The sequence below is a fragment of the Carassius auratus genome, unplaced genomic scaffold, assembly GCF_003368295.1.
Source record: "Carassius auratus strain Wakin unplaced genomic scaffold, ASM336829v1 scaf_tig00214417, whole genome shotgun sequence".
NCBI classification, from domain to species: domain Eukaryota; kingdom Metazoa; phylum Chordata; class Actinopteri; order Cypriniformes; family Cyprinidae; genus Carassius; species Carassius auratus.
The window spans coordinates 1-22,500 of NW_020527653.1; the positions used below are offsets into that span (position 1 = coordinate 1).

General features: G+C 44.7%; 35 non-coding genes across 35 annotated transcripts; all 35 read left to right on the plus strand.

The window, feature by feature from the left end:
• The first annotated feature begins 246 nt into the window (after positions 1-246).
• Positions 247-319, plus strand: trnap-agg (transfer RNA proline (anticodon AGG)). Its single transcript has one exon. It is a non-coding gene; the product is annotated as a tRNA-Pro (tRNA).
• A 453-nt stretch (positions 320-772) lies between these two features.
• On the plus strand, positions 773-844 carry trnaq-cug (transfer RNA glutamine (anticodon CUG)). Its single transcript has one exon. It is a non-coding gene; the product is annotated as a tRNA-Gln (tRNA).
• Positions 845-1,846: 1,002 nt separating this feature from the next.
• On the plus strand, positions 1,847-1,918 carry trnap-agg (transfer RNA proline (anticodon AGG)). The gene has a single exon. It is a non-coding gene; the product is annotated as a tRNA-Pro (tRNA).
• A 462-nt stretch (positions 1,919-2,380) lies between these two features.
• Positions 2,381-2,452, plus strand: trnaq-cug (transfer RNA glutamine (anticodon CUG)). Its single transcript has one exon. It is a non-coding gene; the product is annotated as a tRNA-Gln (tRNA).
• A 489-nt stretch (positions 2,453-2,941) lies between these two features.
• Positions 2,942-3,012, plus strand: trnap-agg (transfer RNA proline (anticodon AGG)). The gene has a single exon. It is a non-coding gene; the product is annotated as a tRNA-Pro (tRNA).
• A 456-nt stretch (positions 3,013-3,468) lies between these two features.
• On the plus strand, positions 3,469-3,540 carry trnaq-cug (transfer RNA glutamine (anticodon CUG)). Its single transcript has one exon. It is a non-coding gene; the product is annotated as a tRNA-Gln (tRNA).
• A 406-nt stretch (positions 3,541-3,946) lies between these two features.
• On the plus strand, positions 3,947-4,018 carry trnaq-cug (transfer RNA glutamine (anticodon CUG)). The gene has a single exon. It is a non-coding gene; the product is annotated as a tRNA-Gln (tRNA).
• Positions 4,019-4,494: 476 nt separating this feature from the next.
• trnap-agg (transfer RNA proline (anticodon AGG)) lies at positions 4,495-4,566 on the plus strand. Its single transcript has one exon. It is a non-coding gene; the product is annotated as a tRNA-Pro (tRNA).
• Positions 4,567-5,026: 460 nt separating this feature from the next.
• trnaq-cug (transfer RNA glutamine (anticodon CUG)) lies at positions 5,027-5,098 on the plus strand. The gene has a single exon. It is a non-coding gene; the product is annotated as a tRNA-Gln (tRNA).
• Positions 5,099-5,493: 395 nt separating this feature from the next.
• trnap-agg (transfer RNA proline (anticodon AGG)) lies at positions 5,494-5,565 on the plus strand. Its single transcript has one exon. It is a non-coding gene; the product is annotated as a tRNA-Pro (tRNA).
• A 453-nt stretch (positions 5,566-6,018) lies between these two features.
• trnaq-cug (transfer RNA glutamine (anticodon CUG)) lies at positions 6,019-6,090 on the plus strand. Its single transcript has one exon. It is a non-coding gene; the product is annotated as a tRNA-Gln (tRNA).
• A 407-nt stretch (positions 6,091-6,497) lies between these two features.
• trnaq-cug (transfer RNA glutamine (anticodon CUG)) lies at positions 6,498-6,569 on the plus strand. Its single transcript has one exon. It is a non-coding gene; the product is annotated as a tRNA-Gln (tRNA).
• Positions 6,570-8,748: 2,179 nt separating this feature from the next.
• Positions 8,749-8,820, plus strand: trnap-agg (transfer RNA proline (anticodon AGG)). The gene has a single exon. It is a non-coding gene; the product is annotated as a tRNA-Pro (tRNA).
• A 453-nt stretch (positions 8,821-9,273) lies between these two features.
• Positions 9,274-9,345, plus strand: trnaq-cug (transfer RNA glutamine (anticodon CUG)). The gene has a single exon. It is a non-coding gene; the product is annotated as a tRNA-Gln (tRNA).
• Positions 9,346-9,752: 407 nt separating this feature from the next.
• trnaq-cug (transfer RNA glutamine (anticodon CUG)) lies at positions 9,753-9,824 on the plus strand. The gene has a single exon. It is a non-coding gene; the product is annotated as a tRNA-Gln (tRNA).
• Positions 9,825-10,300: 476 nt separating this feature from the next.
• On the plus strand, positions 10,301-10,372 carry trnap-agg (transfer RNA proline (anticodon AGG)). The gene has a single exon. It is a non-coding gene; the product is annotated as a tRNA-Pro (tRNA).
• Positions 10,373-10,833: 461 nt separating this feature from the next.
• trnaq-cug (transfer RNA glutamine (anticodon CUG)) lies at positions 10,834-10,905 on the plus strand. The gene has a single exon. It is a non-coding gene; the product is annotated as a tRNA-Gln (tRNA).
• A 395-nt stretch (positions 10,906-11,300) lies between these two features.
• On the plus strand, positions 11,301-11,372 carry trnap-agg (transfer RNA proline (anticodon AGG)). The gene has a single exon. It is a non-coding gene; the product is annotated as a tRNA-Pro (tRNA).
• A 453-nt stretch (positions 11,373-11,825) lies between these two features.
• Positions 11,826-11,897, plus strand: trnaq-cug (transfer RNA glutamine (anticodon CUG)). Its single transcript has one exon. It is a non-coding gene; the product is annotated as a tRNA-Gln (tRNA).
• A 407-nt stretch (positions 11,898-12,304) lies between these two features.
• trnaq-cug (transfer RNA glutamine (anticodon CUG)) lies at positions 12,305-12,376 on the plus strand. The gene has a single exon. It is a non-coding gene; the product is annotated as a tRNA-Gln (tRNA).
• Positions 12,377-14,555: 2,179 nt separating this feature from the next.
• Positions 14,556-14,627, plus strand: trnap-agg (transfer RNA proline (anticodon AGG)). The gene has a single exon. It is a non-coding gene; the product is annotated as a tRNA-Pro (tRNA).
• Positions 14,628-15,086: 459 nt separating this feature from the next.
• On the plus strand, positions 15,087-15,158 carry trnaq-cug (transfer RNA glutamine (anticodon CUG)). The gene has a single exon. It is a non-coding gene; the product is annotated as a tRNA-Gln (tRNA).
• Positions 15,159-15,553: 395 nt separating this feature from the next.
• On the plus strand, positions 15,554-15,625 carry trnap-agg (transfer RNA proline (anticodon AGG)). Its single transcript has one exon. It is a non-coding gene; the product is annotated as a tRNA-Pro (tRNA).
• Positions 15,626-16,643: 1,018 nt separating this feature from the next.
• Positions 16,644-16,715, plus strand: trnap-agg (transfer RNA proline (anticodon AGG)). The gene has a single exon. It is a non-coding gene; the product is annotated as a tRNA-Pro (tRNA).
• Positions 16,716-17,168: 453 nt separating this feature from the next.
• On the plus strand, positions 17,169-17,240 carry trnaq-cug (transfer RNA glutamine (anticodon CUG)). The gene has a single exon. It is a non-coding gene; the product is annotated as a tRNA-Gln (tRNA).
• A 407-nt stretch (positions 17,241-17,647) lies between these two features.
• On the plus strand, positions 17,648-17,719 carry trnaq-cug (transfer RNA glutamine (anticodon CUG)). The gene has a single exon. It is a non-coding gene; the product is annotated as a tRNA-Gln (tRNA).
• Positions 17,720-18,192: 473 nt separating this feature from the next.
• On the plus strand, positions 18,193-18,264 carry trnap-agg (transfer RNA proline (anticodon AGG)). Its single transcript has one exon. It is a non-coding gene; the product is annotated as a tRNA-Pro (tRNA).
• Positions 18,265-19,190: 926 nt separating this feature from the next.
• trnap-agg (transfer RNA proline (anticodon AGG)) lies at positions 19,191-19,262 on the plus strand. The gene has a single exon. It is a non-coding gene; the product is annotated as a tRNA-Pro (tRNA).
• Positions 19,263-19,716: 454 nt separating this feature from the next.
• On the plus strand, positions 19,717-19,788 carry trnaq-cug (transfer RNA glutamine (anticodon CUG)). The gene has a single exon. It is a non-coding gene; the product is annotated as a tRNA-Gln (tRNA).
• A 492-nt stretch (positions 19,789-20,280) lies between these two features.
• On the plus strand, positions 20,281-20,352 carry trnap-agg (transfer RNA proline (anticodon AGG)). The gene has a single exon. It is a non-coding gene; the product is annotated as a tRNA-Pro (tRNA).
• A 67-nt stretch (positions 20,353-20,419) lies between these two features.
• On the plus strand, positions 20,420-20,491 carry trnaq-cug (transfer RNA glutamine (anticodon CUG)). Its single transcript has one exon. It is a non-coding gene; the product is annotated as a tRNA-Gln (tRNA).
• Positions 20,492-20,983: 492 nt separating this feature from the next.
• trnap-agg (transfer RNA proline (anticodon AGG)) lies at positions 20,984-21,055 on the plus strand. Its single transcript has one exon. It is a non-coding gene; the product is annotated as a tRNA-Pro (tRNA).
• A 454-nt stretch (positions 21,056-21,509) lies between these two features.
• trnaq-cug (transfer RNA glutamine (anticodon CUG)) lies at positions 21,510-21,581 on the plus strand. Its single transcript has one exon. It is a non-coding gene; the product is annotated as a tRNA-Gln (tRNA).
• A 492-nt stretch (positions 21,582-22,073) lies between these two features.
• On the plus strand, positions 22,074-22,145 carry trnap-agg (transfer RNA proline (anticodon AGG)). Its single transcript has one exon. It is a non-coding gene; the product is annotated as a tRNA-Pro (tRNA).
• A 67-nt stretch (positions 22,146-22,212) lies between these two features.
• On the plus strand, positions 22,213-22,284 carry trnaq-cug (transfer RNA glutamine (anticodon CUG)). Its single transcript has one exon. It is a non-coding gene; the product is annotated as a tRNA-Gln (tRNA).
• The last annotated feature ends 216 nt before the right edge of the window (positions 22,285-22,500 follow it).

Genomic DNA, 22,500 nt, shown 5'->3' on the forward strand with positions numbered 1-22,500 from the left:
CACGATGTTTGTTTCTGCTGTTAAATTCAGCTCATGTGTTTTGTCGTTTGGTATTTTAATCAACATTATTCTACGAAGGCAGGCCAAGCTAGAGCTGGTACGTAAAAATTGAGTTTCTCAGAAATCTGGTCAGTGCATGAGTTCTATGTCTGCCCTGTCAGCTACAGAGGCAGGATGTTGGAGCGACCGTAGCATCGAGCAGACTGAAGTACGTGGCGAAGTGACCTCCACTGAACAGCAATCTGTGGCTCGTTGGTCTAGGGGTATGATTTCTCGCTTAGGGTGCGAGAGGTCCCGGGTTCAAATCCCGGACGAGCCCTCTTCTGTCTTTACAGCATCTTTTCTTGAGCAGTTTCAGTCTATTCTGCCATTCCTGGGCCAAACGTATGCCACTGTCAATTAACACTAAAGCTGCGTCTGCATGTTTTCATACCCACTTCTCGCTGCTCTTCTTCAGTTTTCATCTGCAGTTTAAACTTTGACTTGACATTTTTCTAAATATTGGTTTAGGAATGCAAGCAGTGGAGATATGGCAAAAAATAGATTCTTGTATCGCTTCACGGCCCTGTGAGCCTTCATCTTGCGTTTGCTAGTTGCAGGAAGCATCTGAGGCTTGTTGGAGTTTGGGTTTGTTTTTTTTCTTTTATTGCTGAACGGGACCAAGTGGGCCCGAGTTCAAATCCCAGACCGTTCTGATGCTTGCTGGTTAGTTGCTGTTCGCTGAGCCTCCTTGAGTGTTTTCTACACTTCAAACAGATGTGCAGACACTGTAGGTTCCATGGTGTAACGGTTAGCACTCTGGACTCTGAATCCAGCGATCCGAGTTCAAATCTCGGTGGAACCTTCAAGAGTCCAACATATGCTGCTGTCAATTAAGACTAAAGCTGCGTCTGCATGTTTTCATGCCCAGTTCTCGCTGCTCTTCTTAGTTCTTCATCTGCAGTTTAAACTTTGACTTGACATTTTTCTAATCATTGGTTTAGGAATGCAGCCCAAGCAGTGGAGATATGGCAACAAAAATAGAATTCATTGTATCGCCTTTCACCGGCCCTGTGAGCCTGTCAACTCTGCGTCTTTGCTCTGAGGTTGCAGCGGCAACCTCAGCATCTGAGGGCCTTGTTGTGAGTTGGGGTTTGTTTTTTTTTTCTTTTATTGCTGTACGGGAGCAAGTGGGCCCGAGTTATCAGATCCCAGACCGTTTCTGATGCTTGCTGGTTAGTTGCTTTCGCAGTGCCTCCTTGAGTGTTTTCTACACTTCAAACAGATGTGCAGACACTGTAGGTTCCATGGTGTAACGGTTAGCACTCTGGACTCTGAATCCAGCGATCTGAGTTCAAATCTCGGAGGAACCTTCGAGAGTCTGTCTGGCAGTGCTTGGCAAGGAGGAGCTTGAGGTATGTCACAACTTTCTCTGTGGCAGTGTGTCTTAAAATGTATTGGTACAGTGGCCTGCTTTAACAATGGGCCTCCTAACAATCTAGAACTCACATAAAACTGAGCAGGAACTAAATTGACAAGACAGGTGTCACCTGGACACTCTGTGAAGAAGTATTACAGACCTCAGAAAGCTTCTCATCGGCAAGATTTGTGTGTCACTGCCACGATGTTGGTTTCTGCTGTTAAATTCAGCTCATGTGTTTTGTCGTTTGGTATTTTAATCAACATTATTCTACGAAGGCAGGCCAAGCTAGAGCTGGTACGTAAAAATTGAGTTTCTCAGAAATCTGGTCAGTGCATGAGTTCTATGTCTGCCCTTGTCAGCTACAGAGGCAGGATGTTGGAGCGACCGTAGCATCGAGCAGACTGAAGTACGTGGCGAAGTGACCTCCACTGAACAGCAATCTGTGGCTCGTTGGTCTAGGGGTATTATTCTCGCTTAGGGTGTGAGAGGTCCCGGGTTCAAATCCCGGACGAGCCCTCTTCTGTCTTTACAGCATCTTTTCTTGAGCAGTTTCAGTCTATTCTGCCATTCCTGGGCCAAACGTATGCCACTGTCAATTAACACTAAAGCTGCGTCTGCATTTTTTCATACCCACTTCTCGCTGCTCTTCTCAGTTTTCATCTGCAGTTTTAAACTTTGACTTGACATTTTTCTAATCATTGGTTTAGGAATGCAGCCCCAAGCAGTGGAGATATGGCAAAAAATAGATTCTTGGATCGCCTTCACGGACCTGTGAGCCTTCATTTTGCGTTTGCTAGTTGCAGGAGCATCTGAGGGCTTGTTGGAGTTGGGGTTTGTATTTTTTTCTTTTATTGCTGAACGGGACCAAGTGGGCCCGAGTTCAAATCCCAGACCGTTCTGATGCTTGCTGGTTAGTTGCTGTTCGCTGGAGCCTCCTTGAGTGTTTTCTACACTTCAAACAGATGTGCAGACACTGTAGGTTCCATGGTGTAACGGTTAGCACTCTGGACTCTGAATCCAGTGATCCGAGTTCAAATCTCGGTGGAACCTTCGAGAGTCTGTCTGGCAGTGCTTGGCAAGGAGCAGCTTGGGGTATGTCACACTTTCTCTGTGGCAGTGTGTCTTAAAATGTATTGGTACAGTGGCCTGCTTTAACAATGGCCTCCTAACAATCTAGAACTCACATAAAAACTGGAGCAGGAACTAATTGACAAGACAGGTGTCACTGACACTCTGTGAAGAAGTATTTACAGACCTCAGAAAGCTTCTCTCGGCAATTTGTGCGTCACTGCCACGATGTTGGTTTCTGCTGTTAAATTCAGCTCATGTGTTTTGTCGTTTGGTATTTTAATCAACATTATTCTACGAAGGCAGGCCAAGCTAGAGCTGGTACGTAAAAATTGAGTTTCTCAGAAATCTGGTCAGTGCATGAGTTCTATGTCTGCCCTTGTCAGCTACAGAGGCAGGATGTTGGAGCGACCGTAGCATCGAGCAGACTGAAGTACGTGGCGAAGTGACCTCCACTGAACAGCAATCTGTGGCTCGTTGGTCTAGGGGTATGATTCTCGCTTAGGGTGCGAGAGGTCCGGGTTCAAATCCCGGACGAGCCCTCTTCTGTCTTTACAGCATCTTTTCTTGAGCAGTTTCAGTCTATTCTGCCATTCCTGGGCCAAACGTATGCCACTGTCAATTAACACTAAAGCTGCGTCTGCATGTTTTCATACCCACTTCTCGCTGCTCTTCTCAGTTTTCATCTGCAGTTTAAACTTTGACTTGACATTTTTCTAATCATTGGTTTAGGAATGCGCCAAGCAGTGGAGATATGGCAAAAAATAGATTCTTGGATCGCTTCACGGACCTGTGAGCCTTCATCTTGCGTTTGCTAGTTGCAGGAGCATCTGAGGGCTTGTTGGAGTTGGGGTTTGTATTTTTTCCTTTTATTGCTGAACGGGACCAAGTGGGCCCGAGTTCAAATCCCAGACCGTTCTGATGCTTGCTGGTTAGTTGCTGTTCGCTGAGCCTCCTTGAGTGTTTTCTACACTTCAAACAGATTTGCAGACACTGTAGGTTCCATGGTGTAACGGTTAGCACTCTGGACTCTGAATCCAGCGATCCGAGTTCAAATCTCGGTGGAACCTTCAAGAGTCCAACATATGCTGCTGCAAATTAAGACTAAAGCTGCGTCTGCATGTTTTCATGCCCAGTTCTCGCTGCTCTTCTTAGTTCTTCATCTGCAGTTTAAACTTTGACTTGACATTTTTCTAATCATTGCTTTAGGAATGCAGCCCAAGCAGTGGAGATATGGCAAAAAATAGATTCTTGGATCGCTTCACGGACCTGTGAGCCTTCATCTTGCGTTTGCTAGTTGCAGGAGCATCTGAGGGCTAGTTGGAGTTGGGGTTTGTTTTTTTTTCTTTTATTGCTGAAGAGACCAAGTGGGCCCGAGTTCAAATCCCAGAACGTTCTGATGCTTGCTGGTTAGTTGCTGTTCGCAGAGCCTCCTTGAGTGTTTTCTACACTTCAAACAGATGTGCAGACACTGTAGGTTCCATGGTGTAACGGTTAGCACTCTGGACTCTGAATCCAGCGATCCGAGTTCAAATCTCGGTGGAACCTTCGAGAGTCTGTCTGGCAGTGCTTGGCAAGGAGGAGCTTGGGGTATGTCACAACTTTCTCTGTGGCAGTGTGTCTTAAAATGTATTGGTACAGTGGCCTCCTAACAATCTAGAACTCACATAAAACTGAGCAGGAACTAAATTGACAAGACAGGTGTCACCTGACACTCTGTGAAGAAGCATTACAGACCTCAGAAAGCTTCTCATCGTCAAGATTTGTGTGTCACTGCCACGATGTTGGTTTCTGCTGTTAAATTCAGCTCATGTGTTTTGTCGTTTGGTATTTTAATCAACATTATTCTACGAAGGCAGGCCAAGCTAGAGCTGGTACGTAAAATTTGAGTTTCTCAGAAATCTGGTCAGTGCATGAGTTCTATGTCTGCCCTTGTCAGCTACAGAGGCAGGATGTTGGAGCGACCGTAGCATCGAGCAGACTGAAGTACGTGGCGAAGTGACCTCCACTGAACAGCAATCTGTGGCTCGTTGGTCAAGGGGTATGATTCTCGCTTAGGGTGCGAGAGGTCCCCGGTTCAAATCCCGGACGAGCCCTCTTCTGTCTTTACAGCATCTTTTCTTGAGCAGTTTCAGTCTATTCTGCCATTCCTGGGCCAAACGTATGCCACTGTCAATTAAGACTAAAGCTGCGTCTGCATGTTTTCATACCCACTTCTCACTGCTCTTCTTAGTTCTTCATCTGCAGTTTAAACTTTGACTTGACATTTTTCTAATCATTGGTTTAGGAATGCAGCCCAAGCAGTGGAGATATGGCAAAAAATAGATTCTTGGATCGCTTCACGGACCTGTGAGCCTTCATTTTGCGTTTGCTAGTTGCAGGAGCATCTGAGGGCTTGTTGGAGTTGGGGTTTGTTTTTTTTTTCTTTTATTGCTGAACGGGACCAAGTGGGCCCGAGTTCAAATCCCAGACCGTTCTGATGCTTGCTGGTTAGTTGCTGTTTGCTGAGCCTCCTTGAGTGTTTTCCACACTTCAAACAGATGTGCAGACACTGTAGGTTCCATGGTGTAATGGTTAGCACTCTGGACTCTGAATCCAGCGATCCGAGTTCAAATCTCGGTGGAACCTTCAAGAGTCCAACATATGCTGCTGTCAATTAAGACTAAACCTGCGTCTGCATGTTTTCATGCCCAGTTCTCGCTGCTCTTCTTAGTTCTTCATCTGCAGTTTAGACTTTGACTTGACATTTTTCTAATCATTGTTGTTGTGTCACTGCCACGATGTTGGTTTCTGCTGTTAAATTCAGCTCATGTGTTTTGTCGTTTGGTATTTAAATCAACATTATTCTACGAAGGCAGGCCAAGCTAGAGCTGGTACGTAAAAATTGAGTTTCTCAGAAATCTGGTCAGTGCATGAGTTCTATGTCTGCCCTTGTCAGCTACAGAGGCAGGATGTTGGAGCGACCGTAGCATCGAGCAGACTGAAGTACGTGGCGAAGTGACCTCCACTGAAGAGCAATCTGTGGCTCGTTGGTCTAGGGGTATGATTCTAGCTTAGGGTGCGAGAGGTCCCGGGTTCAAATCCCGGACGAGCCCTCTTCTGTCTTTACAGCATCTTTTCTTGAGCAGTTTCAGTCTATTCTGCCATTCCTGGGCCAAACGTATGCCACTGTCAATTAACACTAAAGCTGCGTCTGCATGTTTTCATACCCACTTCTCGCTGCTCTTCTCAGTTTTAATCTGCAGTTTAAACTTTGACTTGACATTTTTCTAAATATTGGTTTAGGAATGCAAGCAGTGGAGATATGGCAAAAAATAGATTCTTGTATCGCTTCACGGCCCTGTGAGCCTTCATCTTGCGTTTGCTAGTTGCAGGAGCATCTGAGGGCTTGTTGGAGTTGGGGTTTGTTTTTTTTCCTTTTATTGCTGTACGGGACCAAGTGGGCCCGAGTTCAAATCCCAGACCGTTCTGATGCTTGCTGGTTAGTTGCTGTTCGCTGAGCCTCCTTGAGTGTTTTCTACACTTCAAACAGATGTGCAGACATTGTAGGTTCCATGGTGTAACGGTTAGCACTCTGGACTCTGAATCCAGCGATCCGAGTTCAAATCTCGGTGGAACCTTCAAGAGTCCAACATATGCTGCTGTCAATTAAGACTAAAGCTGCGTCTGCATGTTTTCATGCCCAGTTCTCGCTGCTCTTCTTAGTTCTTCATCTGCAGTTTAAACTTTGACTTGACATTTTTCTAATCATTGCTTTAGGAATGCAGCCCAAGCAGTGGAGATATGGCAAAAAATAGATTCTTGGATCGCTTCACGGACCTGTGAGCCTTCATCTTGCGTTTGCTAGTTGCAGGAGCATCTGAGGGCTAGTTGGAGTTGGGGTTTGTTTTTTTTTTCTTTTATTGCTGAAGAGACCAAGTGGGCCCGAGTTCAAATCCCAGAACATTCTGATGCTTGCTGGTTAGTTGCTGTTCGCAGAGCCTCCTTGAGTGTTTTCTACACTTCAAACAGATGTGCAGACACTGTAGGTTCCATGGTGTAACGGTTAGCACTCTGGACTCTGAATCCAGCGATCCGAGTTCAAATCTCGGTGGAACCTTCGAGAGTCTGTCTGGCAGTGCTTGGCAAGGAGGAGCTTGGGGTATGTCACAACTTTCTCTGTGGCAGTGTGTCTTAAAATGTATTGGTACAGTGGCCTCCTAACAATCTAGTGCCGCGTTTCCACCGAAATTACCCGGAACATTTGTACCAGGAACTTTTTTTCCCAGGAACTTTTTTCCCCCCAGACCTGTTGCTTTCTGCGTTTCCACCGCGGTGTAAAGTACTGGGTAGATTAGGCAAATAGACTGGTGACGTAGGTCTGCGCGCGTTTCTCAATACAAAGTACCGCTGATTAAAAAAAAAAAAAAGTACGCTGATTTTGGACGTGCATCCTCCGTAGTTGGTTCAGACTTTGTGCATTCCTCTCGGGAGTGTGATGTCCGCGACGACGCAAGTCTGGTAAATCTATAAACAACAGCATACTTGATAACTTCAGTCAGCTCTTCTTGGCTACTGCAATTTTCCTTACTGTATATTTACAATAAAACGAAATATGATATCAAATACCACTGCCTCCTTTCGTTTTCATTTAAGCATAATAACAACTGCAGAAATGTACTTAGTTCAGGGAAATGTGTATATGCAGCCATTACAATGAAACGAAATATTATATAAATTTGCCTTTTTTATTTTCATTTTAACATATAGATAAATTGAATACAGACCAAAGAAAACCTGTTAGATATACCCCGCAGCTGAATTATATGTTATGTTTAACCACTAAAGAGACATCAGAGCCAGCGGCACATATCAGAAGATCTATACGAGATGATGCTGCTCTCTGTGGATACATGAGGACTGAGCTTCCGCTGATCGAGTGGAGCTCACCGTCTACGAGATCGGCGAAACACATTTTTAAATAGGCGCTGTCTTTATAAATAAACCATAGATTTGAGTTTTAAACAACTACATTCTCGCCTGAAATACTTTTTAAATTACATTTCATGACACAATAACAGTAATATTTGAAAATTATCCGAATAAATGGTGGTTGAACTCAACCAATGCTGCGTGAACTCAGATCGCTTTGGCTACTGCAATTTTCCCCTCAGTATACAATAAAACGAAATAGGATATAAAATACCACTGCCTCCTTTCATTTTCATTTAAACATAATAACAGCTGCAGAAATGTACTTAGTTCAGGGATAAGTGTAACGTTATATACAGCCATTACAATGAAAGAAATATTATATAGACTTGCCTTTTTATTTTCATTTTAACATATAGATAAATTGAATACAGACCAAAGAAAACCTGTTAGATTTACCCCGCAGCTGAATTATATTTTATGTTTAACCAATAAAGAGACATCAGAGCCAGCGGCACACATCAGAAGATCTGTCCGAGATGAGGCTGCTCACTGCGGATACATGAGGACTGAGCTCCCGCTGATCGAGTGGAGCTCACCGTCTACGAGATCGGCGAAACACATTTTTAAATAGGCGCTGTCTTTATAAATAAACAACATATTTGGGTTTCAAACGACTACATTCTCGCCTGAAATACTTTTAAAATTACATTTCATGACACAATAACAGTAATATTTTGAAAATGTTGATCAGAATAAATGGTGGTTGAACTCAACCAATGCTGCGTGAACTCAACCAATCAGCATGTTTAGCGCCAAAGTCCCGCCCCCGAAAGTTCCGGAACTTTAAAAAAGTACCACCTCGCCAGCAGGGACTTTCTAGGGGGCATTTTTTTACCCGGAACTTTTATTTAGTTCCTGGTTCCTGCGGTGGAAACACACCAAGTACCGGACCAAGTCCCTAGTTCCTGGGTAAAGTTCCTGCGGTGGAAACGCGGCTTAGAACTCACATAAAACTGAGCAGGAACTAAATTGACAAGACAGGTGTCACCTGACACTCTGTGAAGAAGAATTACAGACCTCAGAAAGCTTCTCATCTGCAAGATTTGTGTGTCACTGCCACGATGTTGGTTTCTGCTGTTAAATTCAGCTCATGTGTTTTGTCGTTTGGTATTTTAATCAACATTATTCTACGAAGGCAGGCCAAGCTAGAGCTGGTACGTAAAAATTGAGTTTCTCAGAAATCTGGTCAGTGCATGAGTTCTATGTCTGCCCTTGTCAGCTACAGAAGCAGGATGTTGGAGCGACCGTAGCATCGAGCAGACTGAAGTATGTGGCGAAGTGACCTCCACTGAACAGCAATCTGTGGCTCGTTGGTCTAGGGGTATGATTCTCGCTTAGGGTGCGAGAGGTCCCGGGTTCAAATCCCGGACGAGCCCTCTTCTGTCTTTACAGCATCTTTTCTTGAGCAGTTTCAGTCTATTCTGCCATTCCTGGGCCAAACGTATGCCACTGTCAATTAACACTAAAGCTGCGTCTGCATGTTTTCATACCCACTTCTCGCTGCTCTTCTCAGTTTTAATCTGCAGTTTAAACTTTGACTTGACATTTTTCTAAATATTGGTTTAGGAATGCAAGCAGTGGAGATATGGCAAAAAATAGATTCTTGTATCGCTTCACGGCCCTGTGAGCCTTCATCTTGCGTTTGCTAGTTGCAGGAGCATCTGAGGGCTTGTTGGAGTTGGGGTTTGTTTTTTTTCCTTTTATTGCTGTACGGGACCAAGTGGGCCCGAGTTCAAATCCCAGACCGTTCTGATGCTTGCTGGTTAGTTGCTGTTCGCTGAGCCTCCTTGAGTGTTTTCTACACTTCAAACAGATGTGCAGACACTGTAGGTTCCATGGTGTAACGGTTAGCACTCTGGACTCTGAATCCAGCGATCCGAGTTCAAATCTCGGTGGAACCTTCAAGAGTCCAACATATGCTGCTGTCAATTAAGACTAAAGCTGCGTCTGCATGTTTTCATGCCCAGTTCTCGCTGCTCTTCTTAGTTCTTCATCTGCAGTTTAAACTTTGACTTGACATTTTTCTAATCATTGCTTTAGGAATGCAGCCCAGGCAGTGGAGATATGGCAAAAAATAGATTCTTGGATCGCTTCACGGACCTGTGAGCCTTCATCTTGCGTTTGCTAGTTGCCGGAGCATCTGAGGGCTAGTTGGAGTTGGGGTTTGTTTTTTTTTTCTTTTATTGCTGAAGAGACCAAGTGGGCCCGAGTTCAAATCCCAGAACGTTCTGATGCTTGCTGGTTAGTTGCTGTTCGCAGAGCCTCCTTGAGTGTTTTCTACACTTCAAACAGATGTGCAGACACTGTAGGTTCCATGGTGTAACGGTTAGCACTCTGGACTCTGAATCCAGCGATCCGAGTTCAAATCTCGGTGGAACCTTCAAGAGTCTGTCTGGCAGTGCTTGGCAAGGAGGAGCTTGGGGTATGTCACAACTTTCTCTGTGGCAGTGTGTCTTAAAATGTATTGGTACAGTGGCCTCCTAACAATCTAGAACTCACATAAAACTGAGCAGGAACTAAATTGACAAGACAGGTGTCACCTGACACTCTGTGAAGAAGCATTACAGACCTCAGAAAGCTTCTCATCGTCAAGATTTGTGTGTCACTGCCACGATGTTGGTTTCTGCTGTTAAATTCAGCTCATGTGTTTTGTCGTTTGGTATTTTAATCAACATTATTCTACGAAGGCAGGCCAAGCTAGAGCTGGTACGTAAAATTTGAGTTTCTCAGAAATCTGGTCAGTGCATGAGTTCTATGTCTGCCCTTGTCAGCTACAGAGGCAGGATGTTGGAGCGACCGTAGCATCGAGCAGACTGAAGTACGTGGCGAAGTGACCTCCACTGAACAGCAATCTGTGGCTCGTTGGTCAAGGGGTATGATTCTCGCTTAGGGTGCGAGAGGTCCCCGGTTCAAATCCCGGACGAGCCCTCTTCTGTCTTTACAGCATCTTTTCTTGAGCAGTTTCAGTCTATTCTGCCATTCCTGGGCCAAACGTATGCCACTGTCAATTAAGACTAAAGCTGCGTCTGCATGTTTTCATACCCACTTCTCACTGCTCTTCTTAGTTCTTCATCTGCAGTTTAAACTTTGACTTGACATTTTTCTAATCATTGGTTTAGGAATGCAGCCCAAGCAGTGGAGATATGGCAAAAAATAGATTCTTGGATCGCTTCACGGACCTGTGAGCCTTCATTTTGCGTTTGCTAGTTGCAGGAGCATCTGAGGGCTTGTTGGAGTTGGGGTTTGTTTTTTTTTTTCTTTTATTGCTGAACGGGACCAAGTGGGCCCGAGTTCAAATCCCAGACCGTTCTGATGCTTGCTGGTTAGTTGCTGTTTGCTGAGCCTCCTTGAGTGTTTTCCACACTTCAAACAGATGTGCAGACACTGTAGGTTCCATGGTGTAATGGTTAGCACTCTGGACTCTGAATCCAGCGATCCGAGTTCAAATCTCGGTGGAACCTTCAAGAGTCCAACATATGCTGCTGTCAATTAAGACTAAACCTGCGTCTGCATGTTTTCATGCCCAGTTCTCGCTGCTCTTCTTAGTTCTTCATCTGCAGTTTAGACTTTGACTTGACATTTTTCTAATCATTGTTGTTGTGTCACTGCCACGATGTTGGTTTCTGCTGTTAAATTCAGCTCATGTGTTTTGTCGTTTGGTATTTAAATCAACATTATTCTACGAAGGCAGGCCAAGCTAGAGCTGGTACGTAAAAATTGAGTTTCTCAGAAATCTGGTCAGTGCATGAGTTCTATGTCTGCCCTTGTCAGCTACAGAGGCAGGATGTTGGAGCGACCGTAGCATCGAGCAGACTGAAGTACGTGGCGAAGTGACCTCCACTGAAGAGCAATCTGTGGCTCGTTGGTCTAGGGGTATGATTCTAGCTTAGGGTGCGAGAGGTCCCGGGTTCAAATCCCGGACGAGCCCTCTTCTGTCTTTACAGCATCTTTTCTTGAGCAGTTTCAGTCTATTCTGCCATTCCTGGGCCAAACGTATGCCACTGTCAATTAACACTAAAGCTGCGTCTGCATGTTTTCATACCCACTTCTCGCTGCTCTTCTCAGTTTTAATCTGCAGTTTAAACTTTGACTTGACATTTTTCTAAATATTGGTTTAGGAATGCAAGCAGTGGAGATATGGCAAAAAATAGATTCTTGTATCGCTTCACGGCCCTGTGAGCCTTCATCTTGCGTTTGCTAGTTGCAGGAGCATCTGAGGGCTTGTTGGAGTTGGGGTTTGTTTTTTTTCCTTTTATTGCTGTACGGGACCAAGTGGGCCCGAGTTCAAATCCCAGACCGTTCTGATGCTTGCTGGTTAGTTGCTGTTCGCTGAGCCTCCTTGAGTGTTTTCTACACTTCAAACAGATGTGCAGACATTGTAGGTTCCATGGTGTAACGGTTAGCACTCTGGACTCTGAATCCAGCGATCCGAGTTCAAATCTCGGTGGAACCTTCAAGAGTCCAACATATGCTGCTGTCAATTAAGACTAAAGCTGCGTCTGCATGTTTTCATGCCCAGTTCTCGCTGCTCTTCTTAGTTCTTCATCTGCAGTTTAAACTTTGACTTGACATTTTTCTAATCATTGCTTTAGGAATGCAGCCCAAGCAGTGGAGATATGGCAAAAAATAGATTCTTGGATCGCTTCACGGACCTGTGAGCCTTCATCTTGCGTTTGCTAGTTGCAGGAGCATCTGAGGGCTAGTTGGAGTTGGGGTTTGTTTTTTTTTTCTTTTATTGCTGAAGAGACCAAGTGGGCCCGAGTTCAAATCCCAGAACATTCTGATGCTTGCTGGTTAGTTGCTGTTCGCAGAGCCTCCTTGAGTGTTTTCTACACTTCAAACAGATGTGCAGACACTGTAGGTTCCATGGTGTAACGGTTAGCACTCTGGACTCTGAATCCAGCGATCCGAGTTCAAATCTCGGTGGAACCTTCGAGAGTCTGTCTGGCAGTGCTTGGCAAGGAGGAGCTTGGGGTATGTCACAACTTTCTCTGTGGCAGTGTGTCTTAAAATGTATTGGTACAGTGGCCTCCTAACAATCTAGTGCCGCGTTTCCACCGAAATTACCCGGAACATTTGTACCAGGAACTTTTTTTCCCAGGAACTTTTTTCCCCCCAGACCTGTTGCTTTCTGCGTTTCCACCGCGGTGTAAAGTACTGGGTAGATTAGGCAAATAGACTGGTGACGTAGGTCTGCGCGCGTTTCTCAATACAAAGTACCGCTGATTAAAAAAAAAAAAAAGTACGCTGATTTTGGACGTGCATCCTCCGTAGTTGGTTCAGACTTTGTGCATTCCTCTCGGGAGTGTGATGTCCGCGACGACGCAAGTCTGGTAAATCTATAAACAACAGCATACTTGATAACTTCAGTCAGCTCTTCTTGGCTACTGCAATTTTCCTTACTGTATATTTACAATAAAACGAAATATGATATCAAATACCACTGCCTCCTTTCGTTTTCATTTAAGCATAATAACAACTGCAGAAATGTACTTAGTTCAGGGAAATGTGTATATGCAGCCATTACAATGAAACGAAATATTATATAAATTTGCCTTTTTTATTTTCATTTTAACATATAGATAAATTGAATACAGACCAAAGAAAACCTGTTAGATATACCCCGCAGCTGAATTATATGTTATGTTTAACCACTAAAGAGACATCAGAGCCAGCGGCACATATCAGAAGATCTATACGAGATGATGCTGCTCTCTGTGGATACATGAGGACTGAGCTTCCGCTGATCGAGTGGAGCTCACCGTCTACGAGATCGGCGAAACACATTTTTAAATAGGCGCTGTCTTTATAAATAAACCATAGATTTGAGTTTTAAACAACTACATTCTCGCCTGAAATACTTTTTAAATTACATTTCATGACACAATAACAGTAATATTTGAAAATTATCCGAATAAATGGTGGTTGAACTCAACCAATGCTGCGTGAACTCAGATCGCTTTGGCTACTGCAATTTTCCCCTCAGTATACAATAAAACGAAATAGGATATAAAATACCACTGCCTCCTTTCATTTTCATTTAAACATAATAACAGCTGCAGAAATGTACTTAGTTCAGGGATAAGTGTAACGTTATATACAGCCATTACAATGAAAGAAATATTATATAGACTTGCCTTTTTATTTTCATTTTAACATATAGATAAATTGAATACAGACCAAAGAAAACCTGTTAGATTTACCCCGCAGCTGAATTATATTTTATGTTTAACCAATAAAGAGACATCAGAGCCAGCGGCACACATCAGAAGATCTGTCCGAGATGAGGCTGCTCACTGCGGATACATGAGGACTGAGCTCCCGCTGATCGAGTGGAGCTCACCGTCTACGAGATCGGCGAAACACATTTTTAAATAGGCGCTGTCTTTATAAATAAACAACATATTTGGGTTTCAAACGACTACATTCTCGCCTGAAATACTTTTAAAATTACATTTCATGACACAATAACAGTAATATTTTGAAAATGTTGATCAGAATAAATGGTGGTTGAACTCAACCAATGCTGCGTGAACTCAACCAATCAGCATGTTTAGCGCCAAAGTCCCGCCCCCGAAAGTTCCGGAACTTTAAAAAAGTACCACCTCGCCAGCAGGGACTTTCTAGGGGGCATTTTTTTACCCGGAACTTTTATTTAGTTCCTGGTTCCTGCGGTGGAAACACACCAAGTACCGGACCAAGTCCCTAGTTCCTGGGTAAAGTTCCTGCGGTGGAAACGCGGCTTAGAACTCACATAAAACTGAGCAGGAACTAAATTGACAAGACAGGTGTCACCTGACACTCTGTGAAGAAGAATTACAGACCTCAGAAAGCTTCTCATCTGCAAGATTTGTGTGTCACTGCCACGATGTTGGTTTCTGCTGTTAAATTCAGCTCATGTGTTTTGTCGTTTGGTATTTTAATCAACATTATTCTACGAAGGCAGGCCAAGCTAGAGCTGGTACGTAAAAATTGAGTTTCTCAGAAATCTGGTCAGTGCATGAGTTCTATGTCTGCCCTTGTCAGCTACAGAAGCAGGATGTTGGAGCGACCGTAGCATCGAGCAGACTGAAGTATGTGGCGAAGTGACCTCCACTGAACAGCAATCTGTGGCTCGTTGGTCTAGGGGTATGATTCTCGCTTAGGGTGCGAGAGGTCCCGGGTTCAAATCCCGGACGAGCCCTCTTCTGTCTTTACAGCATCTTTTCTTGAGCAGTTTCAGTCTATTCTGCCATTCCTGGGCCAAACGTATGCCACTGTCAATTAAGACTGAAGCTGCGTCTGCATGTTTTCATACCCACTTCTCGCTGCTCTTCTTAGTTCTTCATCTGCAGTTTAAACTTTGACTTGACATTTTTCTAATCATTGGTTTAGGAATTCAGCCCAAGCAGTGGAGATATGGCAAAAAATAGATTCTTGGATCGCTTCACGGACCTGTGAGCCTTCATTTTGCGTTTGCTAGTTGCAGGAGCATCTAAAGGCTTGTTGGAGTTGGGGTTTGTTTTTTTTTCTTTTATTGCTGAACGGGACCAAGTGGGCCCGAGTTCAAATCCCAGACCGTTCTGATGCTTGCTGGTTAGTTGCTGTTCGCTGAGCCTCCTCGAGTGTTTTCCACACTTCAAACAGATGTGCAGACATTGTAGGTTCCATGGTGTAATGGTTAGCACTCTGGACTCTGAATCCAGCGATCCGAGTTCAAATCTCGGTGGAACCTTCATGAGTCCAACATATGCTGCTGTCAATTAAGACTAAACCTGTGTCTGCAAGTTTTCATGCCCAGTTCTCGCTGCTCTTCTTAATTCTTCATCTGCAGTTTAAACTTTGACTTGTCATTTTTCTAATCGTTGTTGTTGTGTCACTGCCACGATGTTGGTTTCTGCTGTTAAATTCAGCTCATGTGTTTTGTCGTTTGGTATTTTAATCAACATTATTCTACGAAGGCAGGCCAAGCTAGAGCTGGTACGTAAAAATTGAGTTTCTCAGAAATCTGGTCAGTGCATGAGTTCTATGTCTGCCCTTGTCAGCTACAGAGGCAGGATGTTGGAGCGACCGTAGCATCGAGCAGACTGAAGTACGTGGCGAAGTGACCTCCACTGAACAGCAATCTGTGTCTCGTTGGTCTAGGGGTATGATTCTCGCTTAGGGTGCGAGAGGTCCCGGGTTCAAATCCCGGACGAGCCCTCTTCTGTCTTTACAGCATCTTTTCTTGAGCAGTTTCAGTCTATTCTGCCATTCCTGGGCAAAACATATGCCACTGTCAATTAACATTAAAGCTGCGTCTGCATGTTTTCATACCCACTTCTCGCTGCTCTTCTCAGTTTTCATTTGCAGTTTAAACTTTGACTTGACATTTTTCTAAATATTGGTTTAGGAATGCAAGCAGTGGAGATATGGCAAAAAATAGATTCTTGTATCGCTTCACGGCCCTGTGAGCCTTCATCTTGCGTTTGCTAGTTGCAGGAGCATCTGAGGGCTTGTTGGAGTTGGGGTTTGTTTTTTTTTTCTTTTATTGCTGTACGGGAGCAAGTGGGCCCGAGTTCAAATCCCAGACCGTTCTGATGCTTGCTGGTTAGTTGCTTTTCGCAGAGCCTCCTTGAGTGTTTTCTACACTTCAAACAGATGTGCAGACACTGTAGGGTCCATGGTGTAACGGTTAGCACTCTGGACTCTGAATCCAGCGATCCGAGTTCAAATCTCGGTGGAAACTTCGAGAGTCTGTCTGGCAGTGCTTGGCAAGGAGGAGCTTGGGGTATGTCACAACTTTCTCTGTGGCAGTGTGTCTTAAAATGTATTGGTACAGTGGCCTGCTTTAACAATGGCCTCCTAACAATCTAGAACTCACATAAAACTGAGCAGGAACTAAATTGACAAGACAGGTGTCACCTGACACTCTGTGAAGAGGTATTACAGACCTCAGAAAGCTTCTCATCGGCAAGATTTGTGTGTCACTGCCACGATGTTGGTTTCTGCTGTTAAATTCAGCTCATGTGTTTTGTCGTTTGGTATTTTAATCAACATTATTCTACGAAGGCAGGCCAAGCTAGAGCTGGTACGTAAAAATTGAGTTTCTCAGAAATCTGGTCAGTGCATGAGTTCTATGTCTGCCCTTGTCAGCTACAGAGGCAGGATGTTGGAGCGACCGTAGCATCGAGCAGACTGAAGTACGTGGCGAAGTGACCTCCACTGAACAGCAATCTGTGGCTCGTTGGTCTAGGGGTATGATTCTCGCTTAGGGTGCGAGAGGTCCCGGGTTCAAATCCCGGACGAGCCCTCTTCTGTCTTTACAGCATCTTTTCTTGAGCAGTTTCAGTCTATTCTGCCATTCCTGGGCCAAACGTATGCCACTGTCAATTAACACTAAAGCTGCGTCTGCATGTTTTCATACCCACTTCTCGCTGCTCTTCTCAGTTTTAATCTGCAGTTTAAACTTTGACTTGACATTTTTCTAAATATTGGTTTAGGAATGCAAGCAGTGGAGATATGGCAAAAAATAGATTCTTGTATCGCTTCACGGCCCTGTGAGCCTTTATCTTGCGTTTGCTAGTTGCAGGAGCATCTGAGGGCTTGTTGGAGTTGGGGTTTGTTTTTTTTCCTTTTATTGCTGTACGGGACCAAGTGGGCCCGAGTTCAAATCCCAGACCGTTCTGATGCTTGCTGGTTAGTTGCTGTTCGCTGAGCCTCCTTGAGTGTTTTCTACACTTCAAACAGATGTGCAGACACTGTAGGTTCCATGGTGTAACGGTTAGCACTCTGGACTCTGAATCCAGCGATCCGAGTTCAAATCTCGGTGGAACCTTCAAGAGTCCAACATATGCTGCTGTCAATTAAGACTAAAGCTGCGTCTGCATGTTTTCATGCCCAGTTCTCGCTGCTCTTCTTAGTTCTTCATCTGCAGTTTAAACTTTGACTTGACATTTTTCTAATCATTGCTTTAGGAATGCAGCCCAGGCAGTGGAGATATGGCAAAAAATAGATTCTTGGATCGCTTCACGGACCTGTGAGCCTTCATCTTGCGTTTGCTAGTTGCCGGAGCATCTGAGGGCTAGTTGGAGTTGGGGTTTGTTTTTTTTTTCTTTTATTGCTGAAGAGACCAAGTGGGCCCGAGTTCAAATCCCAGAACGTTCTGATGCTTGCTGGTTAGTTGCTGTTCGCAGAGCCTCCTTGAGTGTTTTCTACACTTCAAACAGATGTGCAGACACTGTAGGTTCCATGGTGTAACGGTTAGCACTCTGGACTCTGAATCCAGCGATCCGAGTTCAAATCTCGGTGGAACCTTCGAGAGTCTGTCTGGCAGTGCTTGGCAAGGAGGAGCTTGGGGTATGTCACAACTTTCTCTGTGGCAGTGTGTCTTAAAATGTATTGGTACAGTGGCCTCCTAACAATCTAGAACTCACATAAAACTGAGCAGGAACTAAATTGACAAGACAGGTGTCACCTGACACTCTGTGAAGAAGAATTACAGACAGAAAGCTTCTCATCTGCAAGATTTGTGTGTCACTGCCACGATGTTGGTTTCTGCTGTTAAATTCAGCTCATGTGTTTTGTCGTTTGGTATTTTAATCAACATTATTCTACGAAGGCAGGCCAAGCTAGAGCTGGTACGTAAAAATTGAGTTTCTCAGAAATCTGGTCAGTGCATGAGTTCTATGTCTGCCCTTGTCAGCTACAGAAGCAGGATGTTGGAGCGACCGTAGCATCGAGCAGACTGAAGTATGTGGCGAAGTGACCTCCACTGAACAGCAATCTGTGGCTCGTTGGTCTAGGGGTATGATTCTCGCTTAGGGTGCGAGAGGTCCCGGGTTCAAATCCCGGACGAGCCCTCTTCTGTCTTTACAGCATCTTTTCTTGAGCAGTTTCAGTCTATTCTGCCATTCCTGGGCCAAACGTATGCCACTGTCAATTAAGACTAAAGCTGCGTCTGCATGTTTTCATACCCACTTCTCGCTGCTCTTCTTAGTTCTTCATCTGCATTTTAAACTTTGACTTGACATTTTTCTAATCATTGGTTTAGGAATTCAGCCCAAGCAGTGGAGATATGGCAAAAAATAGATTCTTGGATCGCTTCACGGACCTGTGAGCCTTCATTTTGCGTTTGCTAGTTGCAGGAGCATCTAAAGGCTTGTTGGAGTTGGGGTTTGTTTTTTTTTCTTTTATTGCTGAACGGGACCAAGTGGGCCCGAGTTCAAATCCCAGACCGTTCTGATGCTTGCTGGTTAGTTGCTGTTCGCTGAGCCTCCTCGAGTGTTTTCCACACTTCAAACAGATGTGCAGACATTGTAGGTTCCATGGTGTAATGGTTAGCACTCTGGACTCTGAATCCAGCGATCCGAGTTCAAATCTTGGTGGAACCTTCAAGAGTCCAACATATGCTGCTGTCAATTAAGACTAAACCTGCGTCTGCAAGTTTTCATGCCCAGTTCTCGCTGCTCTTCTTAATTCTTCATCTGCAGTTTAGACTTTGACTTGACATTTTTCTAATCGTTGTTGTTGTGTCACTGCCACGATGTTGGTTTCTGCTGTTAAATTCAGCTCATGTGTTTTGTCGTTTGGTATTTTAATCAACATTATTCTACGAAGGCAGGCCAAGCTAGAGCTGGTACGTAAAAATTGAGTTTCTCAGAAATCTGGTCAGTGCATGAGTTCTATGTCTGCCCCTGTCAGCTACAGAGGCAGGATGTTGGAGCGACCGTAGCATCGAGCAGACTGAAGTACGTGGCGAAGTGACCTCCACTGAACAGCAATCTGTGGCTCGTTGGTCTAGGGGTATGATTCTTGCTTAGGGTGCGAGAGGTCCCGGGTTCAAATCCCGGATGAGCCCTCTTCTGTCTTTACAGCATCTTTTCTTGAGCAGTTTCAGTCTATTCTGCCATTCCTGGGCAAAACGTATGCCACTGTCAATTAACATTAAAGCCGCGTCTGCATGTTTTCATACCCACTTCTCGCTGCTCTTCTCAGTTTTCATCTGCAGTTTAAACTTTGACTTGACATTTTTCTAAATATTGGTTTAGGAATGCAAGCAGTGGAGATATGGCAAAAAATAGATTCTTGTATCGCTTCACGGCCCTGTGAGCCTTCATCTTGCGTTTGCTAGTTGCAGGAGCATCTGAGGGCTTGTTGGAGTTGGGGTTTGTTTTTGTTTTCTTTTATTGCTGTACGGGAGCAAGTGGGCCCGAGTTCAAATCCCAGACCGTTCTGATGCTTGCTGGTTAGTTGCTTTTCGCAGAGCCTCCTTGAGTGTTTTCTACACTTCAAACAGATGTGCAGACACTGTAGGTTCCATGGTGTAACGGTTAGCACTCTGGACTCTGAATCCAGCGATCCGAGTTCAAATCTCGGTGGAACCTTCGAGAGTCTGTCTGGCAGTGCTTGGCAAGGAGGAGCTTGGGGTATGTCACAACTTTCTCTGTGGCAGTGTGTCTTAAAATGTATTGGTACAGTGGCCTGCTTTAACAATGGCCTCCTAACAATCTAGAACTCACATAAAACTGAGCAGGAACTAAATTGACAAGACAGGTGTCACCTGACACTCTGTGAAGAGGTATTACAGACCTCAGAAAGCTTCTCATCGGCAAGATTTGTGTGTCACTGCCACGATGTTGGTTTCTGCTGTTAAATTCAGCTCATGTGTTTTGTCGTTTGGTATTTTAATCAACATTATTCTACGAAGGCAGGCCAAGCTAGAGCTGGTACGTAAAAATTGAGTTTCTCAGAAATCTGGTCAGTGCATGAGTTCTATGTCTGCCCTTGTCAGCTACAGAGGCAGGATGTTGGAGCGACCGTAGCATCGAGCAGACTGAAGTACGTGGCGAAGTGACCTCCACTGAACAGCAATCTGTGGCTCGTTGGTCTAGGGGTATTATTCTCGCTTAGGGTGTGAGAGGTCCCGGGTTCAAATCCCGGACGAGCCCTCTTCTGTCTTTACAGCATCTTTTCTTGAGCAGTTTCTACACTTCAAACAGATGTGCAGACACTGTAGGTTCCATGGTGTAACGGTTAGCACTCTGGACTCTGAATCCAGCGATCCGAGTTCAAATCTCGGTGGAACCTTCGAGAGTCTGTCTGGCAGTGCTTGGCAAGGAGGAGCTTGAGGTATGTCACAACTTTCTCTGTGGCAGTGTGTCTTAAAATGTATTGGTACAGTGGCCTGCTTTAACAATGGCCTCCTAACAATCTAGAACTCACATAAAACTGAGCAGAAACTAAATTGACAAGACAGGTGTCACCTGACACTCTGTGAAGAAGTATTACAGACCTAAGAAAGCTTCTCATCGGCAAGATTTGTGTGTCACTGCCACGATGTTGGTTTCTGCTGTTAAATTCAGCTCATGTGTTTTGTCGTTTGGTATTTTAATCAACATTATTCTACGAAGGCAGGCCAAGCTAGAGCTGGTACGTAAAAATTGAGTTTCTCAGAAATCTGGTCAGTGCATGAGTTCTATGTCTGCCCTTGTCAGCTACAGAGGCAGGATGTTGGAGCGACCGTAGCATCGAGCAGACTGAAGTACGTGGCGAAGTGACCTCCACTGACCAGCAATCTGTGGCTCGTTGGTCTAGGGGTATGATTCTCGCTTAGGGTGCGAGAGGTCCCGGGTTCAAATCCCGGACGAGCCCTCTTCTGTCTTTACAGCATCTTTTCTTGAGCAGTTTCAGTCTATTCTGCCATTCCTGGGCCAAACGTATGCCACTGTCAATTAACATTAAAGCTGCGTCTGCATGTTTTCATACCCACTTCTCGCTGCTCTTCTCAGTTTTCATCTGCAGTTTAAACTTTGACTTGACATTTTTCTAAATATTGGTTTAGGAATGCAAGCAGTGGAGATATGGCAAAAAATAGATTCTTGTATCGCTTCACGGCCCTGTGAGCCTTCATCTTGCGTTTGCTAGTTGCAGGAGCATCTGAGGGCTTGTTGGAGTTGGGGTTTGTTTTTGTTTTCTTTTATTGCTGTACGGGAGCAAGTGGGCCCGAGTTCAAATCCCAGACCGTTCTGATGCTTGCTGGTTAGTTGCTTTTCGCAGAGCCTCCTTGAGTGTTTTCTACACTTCAAACAGATGTGCAGACACTGTAGGTTCCATGGTGTAACGGTTAGCACTCTGGACTCTGAATCCAGCGATCCGAGTTCAAATCTCGGTGGAACCTTCGAGAGTCTGTCTGGCAGTGCTTGGCAAGGAGGAGCTTGGGGTATGTCACAACTTTCTCTGTGGCAGTGTGTCTTAAAATGTATTGGTACAGTGGCCTGCTTTAACAATGGCCTCCTAACAATCTAGAACTCACATAAAACTGAGCAGGAACTAAATTGACAAGACAGGTGTCACCTGACACTCTGTGAAGAGGTATTACAGACCTCAGAAAGCTTCTCATCGGCAAGATTTGTGTGTCACTGCCACGATGTTGGTTTCTGCTGTTAAATTCAGCTCATGTGTTTTGTCGTTTGGTATTTTAATCAACATTATTCTACGAAGGCAGGCCAAGCTAGAGCTGGTACGTAAAAATTGAGTTTCTCAGAAATCTGGTCAGTGCATGAGTTCTATGTCTGCCCTTGTCAGCTACAGAGGCAGGATGTTGGAGCGACCGTAGCATCGAGCAGACTGAAGTACGTGGCGAAGTGACCTCCACTGAACAGCAATCTGTGGCTCGTTGGTCTAGGGGTATTATTCTCGCTTAGGGTGTGAGAGGTCCCGGGTTCAAATCCCGGACGAGCCCTCTTCTGTCTTTACAGCATCTTTTCTTGAGCAGTTTCTACACTTCAAACAGATGTGCAGACACTGTAGGTTCCATGGTGTAACGGTTAGCACTCTGGACTCTGAATCCAGCGATCCGAGTTCAAATCTCGGTGGAACCTTCGAGAGTCTGTCTGGCAGTGCTTGGCAAGGAGGAGCTTGAGGTATGTCACAACTTTCTCTGTGGCAGTGTGTCTTAAAATGTATTGGTACAGTGGCCTGCTTTAACAATGGCCTCCTAACAATCTAGAACTCACATAAAACTGAGCAGAAACTAAATTGACAAGACAGGTGTCACCTGACACTCTGTGAAGAAGTATTACAGACCTAAGAAAGCT